At 44.5% G+C, this 23167-nt stretch overlaps 1 protein-coding gene and 1 non-coding gene across 2 annotated transcripts in view; both read right to left on the bottom strand.

The window, feature by feature from the left end:
• The window catches only part of TCF7L1 (transcription factor 7 like 1), a 186846-nt gene that overhangs the window by 98052 nt on the left and 65627 nt on the right, over positions 1–23167 (bottom strand). The gene's annotated exons all lie outside the window — the stretch shown is intronic.
• On the bottom strand, positions 1685–1791 carry LOC133065665 (U6 spliceosomal RNA). The gene has a single exon (XR_009694936.1). It is a non-coding gene; the product is annotated as a U6 spliceosomal RNA (small nuclear RNA).

Genomic DNA, 23167 nt, shown 5'->3' with positions numbered 1-23167 from the left:
TCGTGCCAGTGCTAAGTGATGGTATTGTGCATGCTAAGTTGTCTCAGTCATGTCTGACTCTTTGCAACACCATGGACTGTAGCCCACCATGCTCCTCTGTCCATGGGATTCTCCAGGCAAGAATACTGGAGTGGGTTGCCGTGCCCTCCTCCAGGGGATCTTCCCGACCCAGGGATCAAACCCACGTCTTTTATGTCTTCTGCATTGGCAGGTGGGTTCTTTATCCCTAGTGCCACCTGGACAGCCCAAGCTAAGTGGTGGGGTCAGCGCTGAATCTGGCCTTGCTCTTGAAGCCCCAACACAACAAGGCTCTGCTGGAGGAGTAGGCATGGACCATTGGAGGGGGGCCGCCACCTGTTACCCTGCAGGAATCCGAGGCCAGCCCTGCTATGCCATGGATTTTTCAAAAAATTTTACATATTTTCAAACTTTGTAAAATCTCTGTTCTAGCCCCAAATTGCGTCTGAGATGGAATTGGGCCAGTGGGCACAGGCCACGCCCACTGAGAACAGCGCATCCTGCACCTGACCAGGTATGGTCCTGTGGCGTCTCGCCTTCTAGGCCTGAAATCCTCATTTCTGTGACTGTGGTTTCAGTTGGCACTTCCCTAATTTACAAGCTCAGTGAGGACAGAGAGCTGGGCTTAGAATTCATCATGTTTTGTGAAATCCTCCATAGCCTCTTGCCCTCTTGGGAAGAACAGGGGAGAGACTTGCCCTTATAGAAATCCTGCTAGGTGCCAAAGCTGTTCTAGAACTTTCCATGTAGCAGCTCATGTAGTCCTCACTTGTTGGGGTGGTACTGTTGACCTAGCTTTTTTATTGTTTTTAAACAGAGGCAGATGGTGAATGGTTGAGGCGTTTGGTCTCTCATCTAAAGGCACGGGCTTTAGAGACAGCCCCTTGCATGCTTCCCTCCAGCTCAGGGAACACTTGTAAATGACTGTTGATGTGTTCTGTCTCCATGGTTCCGGCAAGGAAATCAATTCTTTTCTTTTTGACTGAGCTGTGCACAGCTGGTGGGATCCTAGTTCCCCAATCAGGGATGAAACCCACGCCCTTGGCAGTGAAAGCTCAGAGCCCTAACCACTGGACTGCCAAGGTTGTTGTCGTACAATTGCTAAGTTGTATCTGACTCTTTGTGACTCCATGGATTGCAGCACTCCAGGCTTTCCTGTCCTTCACTATCTCCCAGAGTTGGCTCAAACTTATGTCCATTGAGTCGGTGATGACATCCGACCATCTCATCCTCTATTGCCCTCTTCTCCTCTTGCCCTCAGTCTTTCCCAGAATCAGGGTCTTTTCCAATGAGTTGGCTCTTTAAGTCAGGTGACCAGGGTATTGGACTGCCAGAGAATTCCCATCAATTTTTTTTTAATACTACAACTAATTTTTTTTTCCATTTATTTTTATTAGTTGGAGGCTAATTCCTTTAAATATTGTAGTGGTTTTTGCCATACATTGACATGAATCAGCCATGGATTTACATGTGTTCCCCATCCCAATCCCCTCTCCCACCTCCCTCCCCACTCCATCCCTCTGGGTCTTCCCAGTGCACCAGCCCCGAGCACTTGTCTCATGCATCCAACCTGGGCTGGTGATCTGTTTCACCCTTGATAATATACATGTTTCGATGCTGCTCTCTCTAAACATCCCACCCTCGCCTTCTCCCAAAGAGTCCAAAAAAAAATATGGAACGCTTCACGAATTTGTGTGTCATCCTTGCACTGGGGCCATGCTAATCTTCTCTGTATCATTCCAATTTTAGTATATGTGCTGCCAAAGCGAGCATCCCATCAATTCTTAAGTTAATTACTGAGGGGGCTGTTTACGTTCAAAAGGCTCGCAGTAAGAAATAAAGTACTCAGAATCCTGGATACCTAAATTCTCAGAGTTTGGGGGGCCATCCTGTCTGCCTTGAAGACTGAACACTGCTCTAGAGATAAAGGTTTATTCAGCAATATTACTCTGTAGTGTTTGCTAAACCCCTTGGTGGGTGGGGGTGAGGGGTCCCAAAGTGGAAAAGCAAGGTGTCTCAGGGGATAGACCCCTCACACTGTGTGGCCAGAGGCAGCCCAGAGCAGACAGAGCGTGGATCCTGGGTTTCATAGCTCATGCACCATGCAATCTGGGCCAGTCTCTGCCTCCTCCACGTTTCATTTTCCCACCTACAACAAAGGGATGATGAGGCTGGAACTAATAGTGCTCACTAACTCACGGCTGCTCTGAGGGTTAAATTAGTTGAAATCTGTGTTTATAGCCATAACTGACATGTGGCAAACCTCCAAAGTGGTGTTAGTATTTAGAATCCCACATCAAGACCACTGGTGGTCCAGTGGTCAAGAATCTGCCTTGCAACACAGGGGAATCGGGTTCAACATCTGGTCTCAGAAGATTCCACATGATGCAGGACAACTAAGCCCATGCGCCACAACTATTGAGCTCTAGAGCCCATAAGCTGCAACTACTGAGTCTGTGCTCTGCAACAAGAGACGCCACACCAATGAGAAGCCAGTGCACTGCAACTAGAGAGCAGTCTCTGCTCACTGCAACAAGAGAAAGCCTTCAGGCAACAGCAAAGACCAAGCACAGCCAAAAATAAATAAATACTTAAATATAAATGTATACAGAACCCTATCAAGGCACCTCTGCCACCCTCCATGGAAGGGACAGGTCCTAACAGACTCAGTCAAAGAGTCAGGAAGAGCCTGGATGAACCCAGCCCTTCCGCACTGCCATTAGATGCTCCCTTGGGCAGTCTAGAGAGAACTTTCTCCTCTGGATGGGTCTCAGCTGGGTCTCACTGTTGATAGCGGGGTTTGCTCGATCTTCTTAGGTTTTCCAGGTAGATGATTTGCAAACAGGGATCGTTTTACCTACCATCTTTATTGTCATGGCTACTCTGTCAATGCAACCCCTCTCCATTCCTAGCTCTTCACATTTGTCATTTATTCAAAGGACAAAGCCCTACTTAGCAATGACCTGGGGTCACTGCTAGAGATGATTGCCAAGGGGAGAAATTGGGGGGCTCAGTAAGGGGCTGGCTGCAGCTGTGCTAGGTCGAAGGTTGCCCCAGCAGGGTGGGCAGCTCCTGAGAGAAGTAGGAATTCAACCCCTGAATGAGGACACTCAGGGCTTGTGGAGTAGGGGATAGGCAGGAAGGGAACCTCTCAGGGGGCAGAGGAGAGCCAGAGCTGCGGTCACCATAGGACCCAATAATGGTCCTGTGGCTGGGAGTGTCCCCTACCGGACCGGACAAAGGGCTAGGACCCAAAGTGCTGCTGAATCAGCACTGACCTGTGAAGGTTACACCCTGTCCCCACAGACACCACCTAGGAAAAGGTCTTCTAGATGATCTCTCCCTCCAGGATTTTAGGTATATGGAGATGGAAATGCCTTTAAAAAAAAAAAAAAAGAGAGAGAGACACCCATGTCTCAAGTGGGAGATCCCATTAAAGAAGGTAAACAAAAAACCCAAAACAAACAAACAAAAAAAAGAAAGTAAACAGTTTCCTAACTCTCTAACAATCTTACTGGGACTGTCCAGGTGGTCCAGTGGTAAGACTTTGTGCTTCCACTGCAGGGGGCGTGGGTTCGATCCCTGGCTGGGGAACTAAGATCCTGCAAGCTGAATAATGTGGCCAAAACAAAAACAAACACACATACACCCCCACACACATTCAAAACCCCCAAAACCAATCTCACTGATTTCCATGTCTAGGCCCACCCCAGGTTTACTAACCTTCCAGGACTGGACACATCGGTCATATATGTGACGGGAATCGTCTCATAATTTGGAAACGGAACAGTTGCAGCAGAAGGTTTCTGTGCAAAGGTGTTGCTTCGCATCACTGGGACCCTGTGTCAGCCCTGGAGATGGCCCTTCCATCTCAGTTCTATATCTTCTACTTCTTGGGATGGCCCAGGAATCTGCATTTCAACAAACACCCAGGGTGCTTCTGGAGCAAAGGTCAGGACCACACTATGAGAATCACTGTTCTGGGAGTTCTGCAGGCTCAGAGCCCCTGACCATGTACATCCCTACTCCCTCCTCTGACCCAGGGGGCCCTCCCAGACATTCAACTGTGAGCAGCTCCCTTTGGAGCTCCCAGTCAGTGGACACACCACAGGAAAAGAAGCAGGCTGACCAGTGACTCCAGACATTGCATCTCCCATCCCCAATTTTGGAGGATGGATAGGGCTACAGAACATCCAACGAAGCTCTCCCAGCTCATTCAAGTGCCAACTAGTTTCACGTGCACCTGTGGTCACGGCCTCAAGCAAAGGAAGGAGATGTCCCATGGGTTTCTGTGCCTTTGTGGGTCCTACACTGGGGTCCCCAAATCACCATGCTCCTCTGGGTTGCTGCCTGGGGACTGACTTCCTTATTCACCCTCAGGCCCTTCCCAGGGGCCTTGGATGTACATATTCCTCTGTCCCACTTGGAGAAAACTCTCCTAACCAGAGCACCCTCTTCACCTGTTCACCCTGTGGCACCTTTTAGATGAAGAGAAATATTTAACCCTGTTTTTCAATGACTCCTGTAAAACCTATGACAGACGTGGAGGAAAAAGAAATCGATGACATACAAATGGGGTTGAACCTGCCAAGCTCAGAATATTTTGAAAAAAATAATTTTTAGCAATCTCTTATTAATTTCATATTGACTCCCATGGGGAAGAAGAAAAAAATTCATTTTTTAAATAATCTATCACTTCCTCAAGATAATAAAAAATGAACTGAAGATAGCAAAAATGTAGCCTATAAACATTTTTTTTTCTTCCTGGAATTGTCCCTTACACACACAAAAAAGGGAGTTCCAAGCATTCCAGAATCTTTCCCTCTGTATTTGCAGGGGATTGGTTCATGATCCACATCCGTGGATGGTTGAGTCCTTTATAAGAAACAGCGTTGAATTTGCAGATAACCTAGGCACATCCTACTGTATCCTTTAGACCATGCCTAGATTACTTATAATACCCAGTACAAGGTAAATGCTATATACAAAGCTGTCATTGTGTGATAAATTCAAGTTTTCCTTGTTAGGGCTTTCTGAAATTTTTTCCCTGAATATTTTAACCTGCAGTTGGTCAAATTGGTGATTTGAAAGCCGCAGATTTGGAAGGCAAACTGTATTTGGCCCCAGATATGTGGGAAAACTGAAACTGCATGTGTGACAGATAAATGCATATCTAGAAATCACTCTGAAAACATGCTATGGTAAGAATTTAGCTTTTCAACCACGAAAGAGATATGGCTCACCCCCTCACTTCCTTCGGCCATCCCTGCTATCTCAAACAGTAAAGAATCTGCCTGCAATGCAGGAGATTTGGATTCAATCCCTGAGTCAGGAAGTCCCTGGAGAAGGGAATGGGTATGCATTCTAGTATTCTTGCCTGGAGAATTCCATGAACAGAGAAGCCTGGCAGGCTACAGTCCGTGGAGTGGCAAAGAATCAGACATGACTGAGCGAATAACACACTTTCACCTCCTCCAGGTCTCTGCTTAAAAGTCACATCTGTGAGGCATTTCCTAACATCATACAACAGCATCCCAACCTTTACTCTCAGTTTCTTGCTCTCCTCTCTTTTCCTCATCAATACCTAACACACTGTTTATTTATTCAGTCTCTCTTTCAACCAGAAGGTAAGCAACTTAAAAGCTGACATTTTCTCCCTGCTATATACCCAGTACCTTGAAAGTGCCTGACAGGTCAATGTACCCAGTGAAGGACCCTGTCCATCTGCCCATCCGTCCATATGAGTGTGTGTATGCATGCAGATAAGTCACTTCAGTCGTGTCTGACTCTTTGCGACCCCAGGAACTGTAGCCTGCCAGGCTTATCTGTCCATGGGATTCTCCAGGCAAGAATACTGGAGTGGATTGCCATGCCCTCCTCCAGGGGATCTTCCCAGCCCACGGATTGAACCTGAGTCTCTTATGTCTCCCACATAGCACCACCTGGGAAGCCCATAAATGAGTACTAAAATTCATTATCAAAATATGGGCTGAAATCCCCATTTGTTTCTGTATCAGTGAAGGTGCTTCTGAAATGTTTGAGAAAAACTTGGAGAGGAGTAATATAGCTAAACTTTTTTTGGTGATAGATTACCACCCTTTACACCATTGTTCAGAATGATGTTTCTGGCTGGAGAGTCAAGTCCACATTCCGCTTTGAGGGACTGGATTTCAAGTGCTCAGACTTAAAGACAAATCCGTAGAAGACTGGATTTTCTTTGTTACTAGGGCAAAATATCTTGTATTGTTGTTGTTTCCTGGGATTTATTTTCTCCTCCTAAAATTACAATACAATTTTCTGTTGCATAAGATGAACGAGAATCTCCTTATTAAACTATTAGCTCCTTGAAGGGAGGTATTAACTGTAGATTCACAGCACCAAGAAGAGCGGCTGGCCCAGAAAAGAGCCTTAAAGCAAGTTTAATGAGATCAAAGAACCTCTGCCTGGTCTGGTTTAGCACAAATCCTGTTCTCAATTCAGCGTCTGCCTCATGCTGTAGGATTTCAGGCTCTGGAACTGATTTTCCAGAAAATTAAATGAAATGATAACTTACAAACAGCATCCATTTTGAAGCCTGGGGTTAGCTTGGCAGTCAATCGGTAAGTGGCAGGGGTGACTGTTTTGTCCCTAAAATGCAGACAGAACCATGATTGTTCATGTAGCTTTTGCATTATCATTTTAAGTGTCCACCAGAATCTTGACTTGGCACACAACCCTAAACCCCACTAACACATTCTGTGGTCACATAGCCCCAAAGGGTCAGGGAGGAATGCAGCCAGTCTGGTCAAAAACTAATGCAAAAGGTCTCAGTGATAAAAGGGCCACCAACAAGGCGAGTCAGTTTGGCGTGGGTGGGAGAAAGGGCACCAACTTTCCCACAAGCTGGAGGTAATCCCAAAAGAGAGGTCACCCTCGGGCCATACACTCCCGTTTTACTACCATGGCCCTAGCCCCAGGACTCCCCGGCCAGAGTACCTGAGCCCAGCAGGAGGGATTTAATGCCCCTAGGGCTTTACCTTCAGTTGGAAATGTCCTTCTCTGTCAATGATAGAAGGTCAGTTGCAGACAGCATACTAAGAAAAGAAAGCCTCTAAGTAGGTGATTGGAAAAGGAAATGGCAACCCACTCCAGTACTCTTGCCTGGAAAATCCCATGGACAGAGGAGCCTGGTGGGCTATAATCCACAGGATCGCAGAGAGTCGGACATGACTTAGTGACTAAACAACAACATCAAAGTAGGTGATAGTCCTTATCGATGACTTATCAATCCCAGGATCCAACTAAAGTGCTAACATTTAATTTTTACATAATGTCCACTGTTTGATTCATGGATTGATTGATTGGGGCTTCCTAGGTGGTTCAGTGGTAAAGAATCCATGTGCCAATGCAGGAGACATGGGTTCTATCCCTGAGTCAGGAAGATCCCCGGGAGAAAGAAAAGGCAACCCACTCCAGTATTCTTGCTGGGAAATCCCATGGACAAGAAGCCTGGCAGGCCACAGTCCATGAGGTCACAAAAGAGTCAGACACAACATTTATTTATTGGCCGAACCACAAGGCGTTTGGGATCTTAGCTCCCCAACCAGTGATTGAACCTGTGCCCCCTGCCTTGGAAGCGGGGTCTTAACGCTGAATCATGAAGGAAGTGCCTCCACTGTTCTTAAAATCCGTTAGAGTTGGGAAGTCATTATACGAAAAATATCAAATAAAGGATGGGAGTTGACAAGCACTCCTGTCTGCTGCCCCCAAAGTCTTCTATCAATATATCCATCGCCCCTGAGTGCAGAGGCTCATGACAATTTATCTGGACAGGAATCTATCACTTCAAGACTAGAAATACTCAACCTTTGGTTGACAATCAGTTCTACAGATGTGTGGTATCTTTGCTGACAGAAAACAAAGACTGTCAATACACATCTTTCCCGCTGCCCTCAGCTCTAAGGCCAGCACTGTACTGAGAGGGAAATGGGCAGTAACCTTCCTGTAAGGGCCGGGGGCCATTGTCAGATATTGTTTTTAAAAACATCTTTCTTGTTTTTTTCAATTTACAAAAGCAATATATATATTATTATTATTTTAAAACAACCTGAAACATGACTCAAATTTAGAAAATGAAAAGTTCTCCAAACCCCATGAACTTCCAGGTAGTTTTCTATGCACAGATTAAAGAAGAAACCTAAAACATACTTTTAACAAAGATATTTTTTCTTTGTTATAAAGAAAACCAAAAAATGAGGTACGAATTCTGCCCATTGACTTAGTTTAAATTTAAAAAGTTGTTGAGAGTATGGAAAGTCATTGCCATGCTGTGAACAGAAGTATAATTTCTATTCACATGTCTATTTACAGAAAGTCTTTTTAGATGGCATTTTGGCCAAATTTATTAAAATTTAAAATGCACACATACCATTAGACCCAGTAAATTTGCTATCAGGAATCTATTCTAGAGAAAGACTAACTTAATGGGCACAAAGAGACATGTACAAGAGGTTTTTTCTTTCTTTTTTTTTTTGAATGTTTATCAAAATGGGAATGGTTCCAAGGTAATCTTTACTGCGGAATGTAACACAGCAGCTAAGAAGAATGAGGTTGACCCATATGTACTGATCTGGAAAGGTCTCTGAGATACACTAAGTGGAACCACACACACACATGTTACTGAGTATGAATAATATGACTCTGTGTTAAAAAAAATTTATGAAATAATCATAGCAGCTATGTACAACTGGCCTTCCATATCCTCGAGTTTCATATCTCAGGAATTAGCCAATTGCAAAACAAAAATATCCCGAGGAAAAAATAAATTCCTGAAAGTTCCAGAAAGCAAACCTTGAATTTGCCATGCACCACCCAATGCTATTTACACAGCATTAAAAAAAATTTTTTTTTTCTTCACCAAGCCACTCGGCATGCAGAATTTTAGTTCCCCGGTCAGGGATTGAACCCTTGCCCTCAGCAGTGGAAACATGGAGTTTCAACCACTGGCCAGGGAAGTCCCATACATAGTATTTACATTGTAGTAAGTATTATAAGTAATCTAGAAATGATTTAAAGTATAAGGGAGGATGCACATGGGTTATACACAAATATTACAGGCATACCTTCAGAGATATTAAGGGTTTAGTTTGAGACCACTCAATAAATACAGCAGATGATATAATAAAGCAAGTCACATGGATTTTTTGGTTTCCCAGTTCATAAAAGGTCCAGTTAAGTGTACAATAGCATTTTATCTATAAAAAAGTGTACATACCTAATTAAAAACCACTTTATTTGGCTTCCCTGGCGGTTCAGTGGTAAAGAATCCACCTGCCAACGCAGGGGACTCAGGTTCAATCCCTTGTCTAAAAAGATCCTATGGGCCTCACAGCAACTAAGCCAGTGCACCACAACTATTGAGCCTGTGCCCCGGAGCCCAGGACCTGCAACTACTGAGCCTACGCAGAGGCTGTGCTTTGCAAGAGCAACAACTGGAGAGTGGCCCTGCTCTCTGCAACTAGAGAGAAGTCCGACAGCACCGAAGACCCAGCACAGCCGAAAAGACAACAACAAAATTTTATTGCTCATCATCTGAACCTCCAGGTTATAATCTTTTTGCAACAATAATATCAAAGAGCACTGATCACAGACCACCAAAACAAATATGCGAAAGTTCGAAATGCTGCTAGAATTACCAAAACATGACAGAGACATGAAGTGAACAAACACTGTTGGAAAAAGGTCACCTGAAGACTTGCTTAATGCAGGGTTGCCACACACCTTCCATTTGCAAAAAACGAAATTTGTGAAAATTCTGCCAAATGCAATAAATCAAAGCACAATAAAACAAGGTACGCCTGTATGCCATTTTGTGTAAGGGACTCGTGCATCCTCCAATTTTGTGATCCACAGTAGGAGATCCTGGAACAAACCTACCACAGATAACAGAGGAACAACTGTATGTATGTGTTCAAATCAGCCTGGAAGCCCAGAGTGTGGAGTAAAATGAAGCTAGAAAGAGACAGAAAGGAAGAAGAGGTCAAGACATAATTTTATTTCCCTTGTATTGTTTGAATGTTTTACTACAATTAGCATGCACGACCCTCATAAGTGTAAAAACGAATGATGAGAACACTCCTGGTGGTCCAGTAGCTAAGACTCCATGCTCCCAAATGCAGAGGGCTCGGGTTTGATCCCAGGTCAGGGAACTAGATCCCACATGCTACAACTAAGATTCTGCATCCCGAAAATAAGACCTGGTACAGCCAAATAAATAAATAAATATTTTTACAAAAATCTATAAAAAATGATGAAACAAAATCTTTAATCCAGTTGATATACTTGATTTTAGCATGACGTAGGGATTTAGCTCCCCCTTCGAAGTCATCCTTTTCTCTCTATGTGCTTGAGCCTGTTTGAGTTCTTTAGTCCATTATCACATCATTATCACTTGCTGTGGTTTTACAGGACACTTCAACATCCTTTACAATACTTTAAAAAGTACCTTTTAATTTCTTTTAAACTTCTAACACTTTAATCCATTTGGAATTTTCTTTCATGAAATAATTTCCTATTTAGTCTTGAGTCTGATCTATCCGTAATATGAACTTGCATTTCAGTGACTCTGGGCTGTCTAGCTACTCAAGAATTAATATCTTCATTTCTTAAATGTTATTTACTTATTTTTATTTTTGGCTGCACTAAGTCTTCACTGCTTTGCTCAGGCTTTCTCTAGTTGCAGTGAGCAGGGGCTCTCTAGTTGCAATGAGCTGCTTTCTTATTGAAGTGGCTTCTCTTGTTGCGGGGGCTTCCCTTGTGGCTCAGCTAGTAAAGAATCCACCTGCAATTTGAGAGACCTAGGTTCGATCCCTGGGTTGGGAAGATCCCCTTAAGAAGGGAAAGGCTACCCATTCCAGTATTCTGGCCTGGAGAATTCCATGGACTGTATGGTCCATGGGGTCGCAAAGAGTCGGACATGGCTAAGAGACTTTCACTTTCACATTCTCTTGTTTCAGATCATGTGCTCTTAGGGTGTGTGGGCTCATTAGTTCAGGCTCATGGGCTTAGCTGCTCCAAGGCATGTGGGATCTTCCTGGACCAGGGATCAAACCCATGTCCGCTGCAATGGCAGGTGTATTCTTAACCACTGGACCACCAGGGAAGTCCCAGAATCAGTATCTTTAAACACATGATACTGAGTTAGTATCTCATCTGTGGTAGAGTGACTTGCAGTATTCTGGTCATTTTAGTTAATCTGATGTTAAGATGGACACAGTACCTGAGGCGGAGGGCTACGTTTCAAATATGAGAAGTGCTATTGGAGATCTTGGAGAATACACATTAACCTTTCATAAGAGTAAGGAAGGATTTTAGCTTTCTATAACATCCTAGGGTCCGTATTTGCCTCTCCGTTAAAATAACTCAGTACCTCAAGTTTCTTGCCACTACAGTAGGAGGCTGGAGCCCTCATGTCCTTTGGCCTGCTCTACTGTTCTAAGATTATCAAACTGCCTTGCACAGAAGGAAGCTGGAGCCCTAACTTTTGGGGATGATAAAAACCTGCCTGTCTGCCTGCTAAGTCGCTTCAGTCATGTCCAGCTGTTTTTGACCCCCACAGACAGTAGCCTGTCAGGCTTCTCTGTCCATGGGATTCTCCAGGCAAGAATACTGGAGTGGGTTGCCATGCCCTTCTCCATGGGATAAAAATCTACCCCTTACATTAACCAAAGACCTCAAATGTAAGAGCTAAAACAGTAAAACTCTTAGAGCATAGACATAACTTTTCATGACAGGATTAAATGATGGTTGTTTAGATATTACATACAAAGCACAAATGACAAAAGAAAAAAATAAATTATCGATGTTTAAAACTTCTGTTCCTCAAAGAATACTATCTTTGAGGATAGTATTAAGTAATAAGATAGTAATAAGAAAATGAAAAGACAACGCACAGAATGGGAAAAAAATATTTTCAACTCACAAGTCTAATGAGGATCTATTGTTTACAGTACATGGGCTACCCAGGTGGTGCTAGTGATAAAGAATGTGCATGCCAATGTAGGGGACATAGGAGACACAGGTTTGATCCCTGATTTGGGAAATGACATCCCCCATACTTGCCCGGAAACTCCTAAGAACAGAGGAGCCTGGCAGGCTACAGATCATGGGGTGGCAAAAAGTCAGACACGACTGAGAATCTGAGCCCATTTAGAATCCATAAGAACTCTTATAACTCAATAATAAAAAGACAAATAACCCAATTTTAAAAGATCAAAGATTTGAACAGATATTTTTCTAAAGAAGACATGCCAGTGGCCAAGCAGCACATAAAAAGATGCCGAACAGCACTGGCCACAAGGAAAATACAAATCAAAACTATAATGAGATATCCACCCACACCCACTAAGGTGGCCATAATCAAAGGGACAGGCAGCAACAAGTGTTGGTGAGAATGCAGAGTCCTGGGATTCTCATACACTGCTGATGGCAATGTAAAATGGTAGACCCACTCTGGAAAACAGACTGGCATTTCCTCAAATTTTAAACAGAGAGCTGTCGTATGGCCCAGCAATTCCACTCCTAGGCACTGATACATACCCAAGATAATTAAAAACACACAAAACCTTATATAACTCCAATGGAGTGGGTTGCCATCTCTTCCTCCAGGGCATCTTCCCAACCCAGGGATTGAATCCGAGTCTCCTTTGTCTCCTGCATTGCAGGTGGATTCTGACCCACTGAGCCATCAGGGAAGCCCTGCACAAATATAAGTATTCATAATTGTTGCTGTTCAGTCGCTAAGTTGTATCGGACTCTTTGACACCATGGACTACAGCACACCAGACTTCCCTATCCTTCATGTCTCCCAGAGTTTGTTCAGATTCATGTCCAATGAGTTGGTAATACTATCTAACCATCAAATCCTTTGCTGCCCTCTTCTCCTTTTGCCTTCAATCCCTCCAAGCATCAGGGTCTTTTCCAATGAGTTGACTGTTCACATTAGGTAACCAAAGTATTGGAGCCTCAGCTTCAGCATCAGTCCTTCCAATGAATGTTCAAAGTATTCATAATACTATTCAAAGTACAAAAAAGTGGAAATAATCTAAATGTTCACCAACTGATGAATGGATAAACAAAATGGGGTATATTCTTCCAAAGGAATATTATTTGGCCATAAAAAAGGGAATGTATACTGATTTACATTGTAACATGAATAAACCTTGAAAACATTATGCTCAGTGGAAGAAGCCAGTTACAAAAGGTCACATGTTGTGTGATTCCATTTATGCAAAATGTCCAGAACAGGCAGCTCCATACAAAGCAGATGAGTGGTTGCTAGAGGTTTGAGGGAGGAGAAAAGGGAGTGTTCACCCAGTTGAGTCCGATTCTTTGCGACCCCACAGACTGTAGCCAACCAGGCTTCTCTGTCCAAAGAATTCTCCAGGCAAGAATACTGGAGTGGATTGCCATTTCCTTCTCCCTCTCTGCCTTTGAGGGAGGAGACAAGGGACAGTGACTACTAACGGGTTAGGTTTCTTTTTGGAGGGATGAAGATGGTCTGAAATTAGATAGCGGTGATGGTTGCACAACTCTGTGAACATACTAAAACCACAAAATTTTTCGCTTTAATAAAAGGGTGACTGGTGTGGTATGTAAATTATATCTCAATAAAGTAAATAAATAGGATTTTCAAGTCATTAAAGGAATGAGAGAAAATATCTTGTACAATATTTCTGGAAATAAGCCTGAATCTTTACATCCAACTGTCATACCCCAAACAATGCTCCTCAATCTTGGCCATCCATGAGAATCACCCAGGGAACTTTTAAAAACACACCAATGCTTGGACCTTCTTCCCAGAGGTGGCGATTTAATTGGTCTGGGGTGGGGCCTAGGGACTGTTGGTTCTCAAAAGCTCCCCAGTTGATTCTAAGGCGCAGACAGAACTCAGAACTGGCTGCCCTAGAATTTGAGCTTTCAAGAGTCCCTGGTGTTGGTTTAGATATCTGTTATTTAATCCTTTCTCATAAACATGAGACAAACAAAAAATTTAAATGGTTCACAGTTTCTGGCTTGTTAGAGCTGGGATTTTATTGTCTCTTCTACATTAAAAAAAAAAAAAAGATCAGTAGGTTGCCATTTTACAGCCAGAATCTGAAGTACAAGATGGCTAAGACACACACCGACGTCACCACAGTGAGCTGGGGTGGAGACTGAATTACAGCCGAGTCCCTGGGAACCTAACTTACTTCTTTTAGTAACTTGGATGGAACATACACCCGGCACCAGTATTGCTGGCCCAGGAGGATGGAGGATGGATGGATCCTCAGTCTGAGAAAACTGCAAATGCTCAAGTCCACCAACTGGACCTTCGGATTTGGTTAAATGGAGCCACTCCTCTGCCTCCCCCGACAACAAAGCCTTTTTCTTAAAAGGCTGGGAAGATGAGGCTATTTCACTTCCTCATCTCAGGTAAGCCACCTCTCAAGTGCTCCTCTATCTAGAACACTGCTTGTCTGATTTTCATTTTTTCCCTAAGCTGGTGAAACCCACGTCAGGTCTGCTTTAGGCTGTTTAGAAACCCCAAAGCTGTTTCCAATTGGCAACGTCACGGCCAGTGTGTGCTGTTCATTAGTCTATTTGTGTGAGGCTATCCGGGCCCCTATCCAGTCCCCACCTGTGGGAAATTCTTCCCTGATTCGAGAACCCACCAGGCACCCCTGAGACCAGGAACGAGGCGGCCGCCTCCACCTCCCCTATGCTCTAAACCGACACACACACAGTGGCTGTCTGGGTTCTGATCTTGCTGAGGAAGCTCTCGATGATTCCCTGGGCCTTCTTTCTCTCTCACTGAGCTGTTTTATAAGTTGAATGTTAATCTGGGTTTCTTCACAATGTCGCCTTTGACGAAAAGCTAATAAAACCCCAAACGGGAAATCCAGGAGTCATGGAGTTGCCACGTGACTGTAACCTAAGGTTGCTGGCCAACTTGATTGGGTTTTTGAGCTTGTACACCATCTGGGGGCCTCAGTTCCCCCATCCACCTTTGTTCAAATAAAGAAGATCTTTGTCTTTCCTTGCAGCAAATAAGGGGCCTGAACCTTTCTGAGGAGTCCTGCAGATCCAGGACCACTGCACGCCCCTCTCTAGACCTGTGATCCCACCAGGGCTCTGGGCAGAGGTCCCCAGCTCTGCCCACCTGAGCAGCCGCCTCCACAAGAGCCAGAGGGACCCCCTGCCCCGAAGCTGGCCACTCCACACAACCATGAAGCTGCCAAACATGCAGGGAAGGAAACCTTTTGGTTAAGGAATGCAAATCCTCTACATGAAAACCAGATAAGTCAGTGAGAAGGATAAGTGTGTTTTTCTGTGTCCTGACAACCATGGTTATAAGGTTGGGCACTGTCTTCTATCAGTCACATCACCTAGCAATTTATTTCTTGTTTTTAATGGAAGAGTGTTGAGAAAAACCTTGATTTTCACAGATAAGTGGTAGCAAATGCTAATAGGCTTTTAGGAAACTGCTCTCAGACCTTAAAAAGGTCTTTACTTAAACCAGTGTTTCTCAGCCTTTCTTTCATTATTGCCCACCCCCCTAAGGAGCTGTGGTGGACATTTCTGTCTCACTGTGCCCTTCCCTCTTCCATGAAACACTGGGCATCTGTTTACATGCAGTGACCCTTTGGAGGGCCATGCGCCATTGCTAAATTTTCTTCATCTCCTCGGGGATAATACCTTTCTGGTTGAGAAGGCATGAGTTCAATGGATCCAAGTCTCTTTTTTTAAAAAAAAAAACATATTCATTCATTCATTCATTTATTTTATTATTTATTTGGCTGTGGCAGGTCCTAGTTGGGGCACATGGACTCTCTAGTTGTGGTGTGTGGTCTCCAGAGCACATGGGCAAGCGAGAGAGCTTAGCTCCTTCGCAGTCTGTGGGATCTTAGTTCCCTGACCTGGGATCAAACATGCATCCCCTGCATTGCAAGGCAGATTCTTGACCACAGAACTACCAGAGAAGTCCCTGGATCCAAATCTTGAAATAATGATAGAAAGTTTTTGTTCCAAAGAGTCATTAAAGCAATAATATTAGAAACAACAATGGAAAATTCTCATGTGGTATTTATTATTTGTCAGATGCTGTTCTAAGTGCATATATGTATATAAACTTGTTTAAAAGCCTTGTGATATCATTACTATCACCCTTATATTTTGGTGGTGCAGCTTATGGGACCTTATCTCCCTGACCAGGAGCCCGGGCAGCAAGAGCACTGACTCCCATCCACTGGCCCACCAGGGATGTCCCTCCTCATTTTATTTTATTTTATTTATTTTTTTTAGTTCTAACACTTCATTGCTACCAACCCATCTCCCTCCACCCTCGTGCACACATGCTCAGTCATGTAATCCCACGGACTTCAGCCCGCCAGTCTCCTCTGTCCATGGACTTTTCCAGGCAAGAATACTGGAGTAGGTTGCCATTTCCTTCTCCACCCTCCTCATTTTAAAAGATGAAGAAATTATGGCACAGAGAGGTTAGGTGACCTGCCCAAGACCACACAAGTGGTACACGGATTCATGCCCAGCCTCCACACCCTGAACCATTAGGCAATGCTGGCCTCCCGTGCTACTGTAACAACTGCTTATTTCCTCATCAGACATACAAAAGTCAAATAAGATGCACCCCAAACTTCCCACAAGCCTGAAACCATCCATCAGGGGACAATTACACAAGGCAACATACCACACTTAGCAGACTGGCCACTGAACCATGAAGACGCACAAGCCAACCTCACCAATGGCAGGTGTGAGCATCTAGATGACGGCCAGAGAGCAAACTGCGCATGCCTGAACGCTGAACGAAACTGGGGCTGGGCTACAAGCGTCCTAACCAACACCACATTTACAAGGAATTCCAATACTGACAGAAAGTGGCAGGGGCCTCCCCCACCCTGACGTGAGCCTCCCTGGCAGCTTCATCAGCGCACTGGTGGTCTCTAGTACGTTGAAATGTGGAATATTTAATCACACATGTTTTACTTTGATTACTTGGTAAAAAGAGAAAAAAAAAATCAAGTCCAATGTTTGAGCAACTCTCAAAACACCAAACCCACAAAGAAGAATCTGAACCATGAGATGACCCTGCAAGGCTCTTGGTCTCAAAATCCAGCCTCGCACAAGGTCCCAGCACCCAGGTCCTAATACGGATTCCCAACTCTGGCCCCTCTGATCTTCCAGTCATGTCTCTCAGCCTCATCTCCCACCAAAGACCTGATTCAATCTGAGTCGGGGGGGCAGGGACCCACCATCACTGGCCCCTAAGCTCCCCATGCACGCATGCTCAGTTGCTCAGTCATGTCTAACTCTTTGCGACCCCACGGACTGTAGCCCACCAGGCTCCTCTGTCCGTCAGATTCTCCAAGCAAGAATACTGGAGTGGGTTGCCATTTCCTCCTCCAGGGAATCATACCCACCACTCACGCATTTCCTGGATTGGCAGGCAGATTCTTTACTACTGAGCCACCTGAGAAGCCCTCCTATGCTCCCCAGGTGATTCCAACGTGTGGTAGGCTTGAGACCCACAGTTCTAGTCCTGTTTGTCTCGTTTTCAGTAGTTAACCCAACTGTGAGCAGGATCACGCTCAGCTGGTCCAGTCCCTCAAGTATACCTGAAAATACACCACTCGAACGTCTGTTCTTACTCCTCACCACCGTCAGAGGAGGGGACGAGCTCTCTTGGCTTTCTACCTGAGAGTGTGCTCCCACTCATCACTGCTTTCTCTCCATTTATCTATTAGTTATTAAATGTCTACTTAGTGTCAGCAGCTGGGAAATCAAAACATATGCACATATTCATGTGTTGCTTCCAGTGTTACAAAGAAAAAAGACAGTAAGGAGATCAAACCAGTCAATCCTAAAGGAAATCAACTCTGAATATTCATTGGAAGGACTATGCTGAAGCCGAAGCTCCAATACTTTGGCCACCTGATGTGAAGATCTGACTCACTGGAAAAGACCCAGATGCTGGGAAAGTTTGAGGACAGGAGAAGAGGGTGACAGAGAATGAGATAGTTGGATGGCAACATTGACTCAATGGACATGAGTTTGAGCAAACTTTGAGAGATAGTGAAGGACAGGGAAGCCTTGCATGCTGCAGTCTATGGGGTCGCAAAGAGGTGGACATGAATGAGAGACTGAACAACCAAAGAAAAAAGAACAGGGTGGGGAGTGGGTAAGTGGGGGTTAGTTATCTTAGTGAGAAGTGAGTGCTTTTAGGCAAAGCAAATCCCAAGCTTGAGTCCCAGGAACAGAGGGGTTTGGACAATCTGAAACCAGGCTAATGAGGCTGGGAGCATGAAGGGCTGAGGATGAGGCAGGGGTTCCTCTGTGGAGGGGCTTGCTCCCCACACCCCCCACCATGACCATCCAGGAAGGCAGCAGTGAAATCACTGCACTGGGGTGTGTGCTGGGCGGTAAGAAGGCCTCACTCATTGTGGCTTGGCTTCCTGTCTGTCAGTTAAGAATAATCACAATGCCGATTCCAGGTGGGGGTGGTGATGAACTGCCATCTAGAAGCAGTAGTTCTTGACTTTGCCTACATGCTGGAATCACCCGGAGTCCTTTCAAGTCCTGGTGCTTGGGTCCCACCACCAGGTGATGGATTGTCAAAGCTCCCAGCTGATTCTAACCCACAGCTGGACTGAGAACCACTGCCTGCAGACCACTGGAAGAATGCCAGGCCCAAGGGATGGGCTCAAAAAATACAAGCTGTTACCACTGGTGTCTCCAGTCCTTCCTCCTACCTGTCTTTAAAAATGTTCAAGCTCCCAATCAGAAATATCTCTTAGCCTCCCTGTGCAGATGACTTCTGTGATAAAACTTTGAAAACTGTTTAGCAGCCAGATTCATAGAGACACAAGGTAGGTGGGGAGTTGCCTTGGGGAGTTATTATTTAATAGGTGTGGAATTTCAGTGTAGAAAGATAAAATCCTGGAGATGTATGGTGATGATGGTCAAATAACACTATGAATATACTTAACTGTACTAACTTATGTGCACTTAAGAATGGTTAAGATGGTAAATTTTATGCAATGGGTGTTTTACCATAATTTTTAAAAACCTGCTTAAAATATTGTTCATTGGAAGTCCCTAGCAGTCCAGTGGTTAAGAATCCGTCTGCCAATGCAAGGGATATGGGTTCGATCCCTGCCTGGGAAGACTCCACGTGCCTCGGAGCAACTAAAGCCTGCGTGAGGCAATTACTGAGCCTGTGCTAAGAGCCTGTGCTCCCCAACAAGAGAAGCCACAGCAACGAGAAGCCCATGCACCACAACTAGAAAAAGCTCATGTGCAGCAACGAAGACCCAGTGAAGTAATAAAAAATTAATTAACTAAAAAATAAAATATTGTTTATTTATATTCACAATGTCTTTCAGCGCCCACAGGATATAAGAAATGTTAACTTGAAAAACAATGAGAAGAATACATTTATCCTTTTTGTTTTTAAGAATTTGTCTGACAGAAATGTCACATTTGTGTCAAGACACAAATATGCTCAGCGAGGCATGTTGCAATAGGGCAAAAAAGCATAAACAACCTAGAAGTTTGTCACCAGGGGAATGGTCCAATGAATCAACGACCATCTTGGGAATATTATGCAACCATGAAAAAGAAAGAGATGAGCTGTCTCTGGGGGTGCTGACATGCATGAATAGTACTATTCAGGGAGAGATCTGGCCCCCTGGCATCTAAACTCCCTTCCCACGTTTAGGAATCCCTGCCGCCTTTATAAGTCCTGGTGGGAGGCAGGATCCACCTCTCACCCTGAAGGCTGCAAATATTGGCAGTGTCCTCACCATTCCGGTTCTGTGGCATATTTGTGGCCACTGCCTGGGCTGCTGTCTAGTTTCCACAGTTTGAGTCCACAGCCTTCCTAGCAAGTCTGGGAACCACCCTGAGGTCCCTTAAAGAAATGCCTCTTCTGCTGATATCAGTCAGTTGATATCTACTGCTTGCAACTAAGAACCCTATGAAAATATTCAGAGTAAGACTCTGGTCCCTCCTGTTTTGGTGGAAAGAGCCCATGTTCAATGACCATTTCTCTCTCCGTTTATTCACCCTCTTCTCCTCTCATTACTCAGATAGTCTTCATCTCCCCACTCCTAAAGGCCATGGTTCTGGGCCCTCTATCCATGCACAGGCCTACCCTCACCCCCACCAAACACAGGGCAAAGGTTTCTAGAAACAGTGAGCCTATTCTGCAATAACTCTGACAGCCAAGTGCTACTATTTTACATGAGCCCTAATCACATGAGGGTTATTTTTAACTTACAATTTTGAAATAATTTCAGACCTACAGAAAAGTTGCAAGAATAGTAAAATAAACTCCCTCCCCCTAAATACCCCAAATATTAACATTTCATTTATCCTCCTCTCTCTCTCCATAGAGCTTTTTTCCCTCGGAAACACTTTAGTCTAAGTTGCACAGAAGATACCCTTTTGCCTCCAAATACTTCAGCGTGCATTTCCTTAAAAAGACATTTTCTTATGTTACCAGGTTAATTATTTAGTCAGGAAATCAACACTGATACAATGCTATCATCCAATCTGCAGACTTCATTCAAATGTTGCCAATTGTCCCAATAATGTCCTTTAAAGCAAGAATAAAAGGGAGAGAGAGAAAGGAATAGAACAAACCCATGGTCCAGGATCCAATCCAAACTGAACAATGCTCAGACTGGACTTGCCAGCTTCTAGACATGTCCATCCAGATTGGATAAGCCCTTTCCTCTCTGGGCTCCACCCTTCCTCACCCATGAGAATAAAAGGTCAAAGAAGCCACGGGAACTTTAGTGACTTCTCTGTATGTTAAAGGCAATCAGCCAGTGAGGTCACCGCCTCCCCAGGCAAGGACATGATTCAACCAATTGAAAAAAGAGAAGCTAATTTTACTGAGTGAGTACTAGGTGTCAGTGCTATATTTGTCAAGTGCATCATCTCACCTAAACCCCCTTCCTGCCCATTTCCACTGTTATCCCCTTTTGCAGATAAAGAAACTGAGTTGGTAAGCATTAATCTACTCAAGGTCTTTCAATACTTAAACTCAGAAATGAGGTGGGAAGAAAACACACCTTGTCATTCCCATTCTGACTAATCTACTCTAGACTGAAATAAGTGCCTTAGATTGCATGCTCAGTCACTTCAGTCCGAGTCTTTGCAACCCCACAGACTGTAGTCCTCCAGGAGCCTCTGTCCATATGATTCTCCAGGCAAGAATACTGGAGTGGGTTGCCATGCCCTCTTCCTCCAGGGGATCTTCCCAACCAGGGGATTGAACCTGCATCTCCTGTGTTGCAGACGGATTCTTTACCCACTGACCCACCAGGGAAATCTGCCCTAGATTATCGGGGAGCCAAATCTCCAAGGCTGCAGCAGCCTTGGATACAGCACAGAATCCCCTAGGAAGAGGGGACCTCAGTGGAAACAAAATTGTACCAAGGTGACTTCCCTGGTGGTTCCGTGGTTAAGGATCCGTCTTGCAACACAGGGGATGTTGGTTTGACCCCTGGTTGGGGAACTAAGGTCCCATATGCCATGGAGCAACTACCTTCACGCCACAACTACAGAGTCCATGTGTTACAATGAAAGATCTTGAGTGCTGCAACTAAGACCCAACACAATCAAATACATTAATTAACTTTAAAAATATGTCAAAATATATACGTAAAAATATATATATATACCAAGTTCCATGCTGCAATATGATTTCTCTTGGTGGCCTGGGGCTGAATGTTTGTCCCCTTGTCAAGAAGAGCTTTTCCCTGTGGAGGTGAATGTAAAGTCTTGTCCCTTCCTGAGACACATCTAATAAAGAAAGGACTTTCTAAGACACTAAGCGCTTCCCAGGTGGTGCTAGTGGTAAAGAATCTGCCTGCCAGTGCAGGAGATGTTAAGAAACATGACAGATGCAGTTTTGATTCCTAGGTTGGGAAGATCCCCTGGAGGAGGGCAGGGCAACCCACTCCAGTATTCTTGCCTGGAGAATTGCATGGACAGAGGAGCCTGGCAGGCTCCAATCCATGGGGTGGCAAAGAGTTGGACATGACTGAATGACTTAGCATGCACAAAAGGCATTAAATATTAGAGAATTGACCACAGACTCTGACTCCACTGCTGACCGTAGGAGGGATCCCATTTCACGGCCAGGTTCCACAGAACCCACCCCAGGCTGAGCTGATCTTGGACCCAGGTCTGGGAACCCTCACGGAGTGCCTGCACCTTTCAGAACAAGCTGTAGGAGCCAGATGTTCTGAAGCTGGCATCATGGTAAGCAGATAGTCATGGAGCAAATCTTCTTCCCCAGCAGCAAAAGACCATGCATTTGTCCTAGTGGGTTCTCGACCAGCTCCCAAGGTTATGTGACACGTGTCCCTTCATGTCCTTGGCACAGACGCAGCTGCCACCCAAGCTACTGGCAATTTGGAAAGTATTTCTGTTTGTGTATTGCGTTTCTCCAACTAAATCTCAAGACTTCTTAGTGTTAGTCGCTCAGTCGTGTCCAACTCTTGGAGTAGCCTGCCAGACTCCTCTGTCCATGGGATTTTTTAAGATGTCTACTTTTTGAATATCATGGTCCTAATCAAAGTATGCTATTTTCTTTTCTTCCTTTTAGATTAACACTTAAAACAGAGGTGAAAACTATGATGATAACTTGGTTCACTGCACCAGAGTAACACTTGCAGCAGCCATTCCCTTCGCTATACTGAGCTCTTGTTTTCACTGAAGTTCTGCTGCTCACTTTGGTTAGTCAATATTTTTGAGCCTCACTTATTCTAGCTATAAACGGGAATAATAATCTTAAAGTACTTAAAATGCACACAATGTATACATTTTACAAATGGGTGGGTCCATACACAACAGCATAACAGCTTAAGTCAAATGAAGTATTATATACAAAGTACTTAGCCCAGTGAATTCCCAGTACATAGAAGATTGTACCACTTTGCCTACTACTGCCACTGTCTGCAGTTTAATACTGGACAGCTTTGTAAAGTTGGAGGGCACTAAGCCTCCTTGGCATTTTGGCTGGTCATTTTCATTCCCTGAATGTTTTCAGCATTGTCCTAGGATGCCTGAGCCTCAGCGAGGGCACAAGCCAGAACTCAGAGCA

The sequence above is a fragment of the Dama dama genome, chromosome 11 (genome assembly GCF_033118175.1).
Source record: "Dama dama isolate Ldn47 chromosome 11, ASM3311817v1, whole genome shotgun sequence".
Taxonomy (NCBI): Eukaryota; Metazoa; Chordata; class Mammalia; order Artiodactyla; family Cervidae; genus Dama; species Dama dama.
This window is presented reverse-complemented; position numbering and strand designations above follow the sequence as displayed.